Below are 1707 nucleotides of genomic sequence, written 5' to 3' on the forward strand. Positions count from 1 at the left end.
ATTATTGGTGGGGTGCGTTATACGAGTGATGATTTGGGTGAGCCAATGCCCCACCCCACGTAATGAACCCTGTCCATAGACACACATCATGCATAAATCAGACGGTTGGCTAGGCCGATCACACGACTGACGAGGCGGCAGAAAAGTCTGGGCCGACGCCTATTACGAGCCATACAAGACATATAGTTGTTCAATTTATAATTAGTGAAACATATGTGCTTACATAGAGTTGGTGGTGACATGCGCTGGAGACATGCTTAAGTGGATGCATCGTCTGCCCGCGTGGGACTAATTTTTGGTACTCCCACCATCCAGGTGCATAGTCATCTTACAAAAACCAAATATTGCCAAAGTGTTTAGGCACCATTCACAGCTAGTTTGCATGCGATGAAATATGTGGGCCTGGCAGCTAAAATGGTATATCTCTTTTATTCAAAAAATGGCATCTCTTAACTGTTGCGATTAATTTCTGCATTTAGAAGAGAGAAATCAACGCTTTGATTGAAAGGAGGGCCGGTCCAATTTCTTCTTCTCCTTCAATCTGCTTGCACCTAGGTTGCGATGAATCTCCTAATGTGACTTATGCACTTGGACCAAGGGAGTAATTAGCATGCAGCAAGGCCACGTAGAATGCGTGTTGTCTGCAGAAAAGATTGGACGGCAACCAACCTGACCTCTCTATTCTTAGACCTGGTCTTGCCTCTTGGGTTAGGTACTTGTCTTAGAAAAGTAACACGTGTGATAGCCGGCAGCTTCTCGGGAGATGCAGAGTGAGTTGGCCAGCACTCAGCATGTACATACACAATGAATGCGTGGATGTGATTAACTTTTTCGAATTAGAAGCAGGCGTCGTAGACATGCTCTCTCCTCTTTTCAGATAAAGGGCAACACGCGCGACAACTGCCCTCTCATTATTTCACTTTTAGATCTGGCATTGGGTTGGTTTATTCCAGTGGATGGTTGGTACCATATAGAATACGTTGTCCAACAAAGTGATGTTTTTTTTAAAGTTCGCAACAAAGCGAACTTCAGTGACAAATAAATTGAGTAAAGTTAGCTGTGCTATGGTTCACTAATAACCATATGTCGACTACTGATTCATCATCGACTGATTAGCTAGTCAAACGCGCGTGTGTACCTGCAACTAGGAGTACTAGCTTTTCATTAAGTAGTTGGCATATGTGGTACTATCTGTGACAATAATAATATTTCTGAATATGTTATACTCGACCAACCGGTGGCTAGTCATTCTCACTCGTCACGGCGGGACAAGGGAAACATAAACATTACCATGCAAAAAATAAGGAAAACATACACAGTACACAACACAATTACATCCATGTTCGACGTACCTGCATTGCCTTGTAAAATACAACCAGCTTTTATGTCTTATGCACTTCGTGAAAAGCGCTTGAAAATCTTGGTTATAATTCTGCAGGGCTACACAGTTATAAGATTTTAACATGTACATGTATCAATCTGTTTCTCTATGTGTTCAAAAGAAAACAAAATCATTTCTTTATGGTTCATGCTATTTTGACCAAAGGCTTTCGTATGTTGTTTTTGTCTGTGTGCATTGAGAAAAATATTTGTCATTGATGGCATGTCACAAAATGAGAAATATGTAGAATTATCATTTGACTTGATATGGGTTAGGCCCGACTAAAATCGGTGTATCTTATCAGGTCAATAAGAAGATACCCGACC

The sequence above is a fragment of the Triticum aestivum genome, chromosome 7B, assembly GCF_018294505.1.
Source record: "Triticum aestivum cultivar Chinese Spring chromosome 7B, IWGSC CS RefSeq v2.1, whole genome shotgun sequence".
Taxonomy (NCBI): domain Eukaryota; kingdom Viridiplantae; phylum Streptophyta; class Magnoliopsida; order Poales; family Poaceae; genus Triticum; species Triticum aestivum.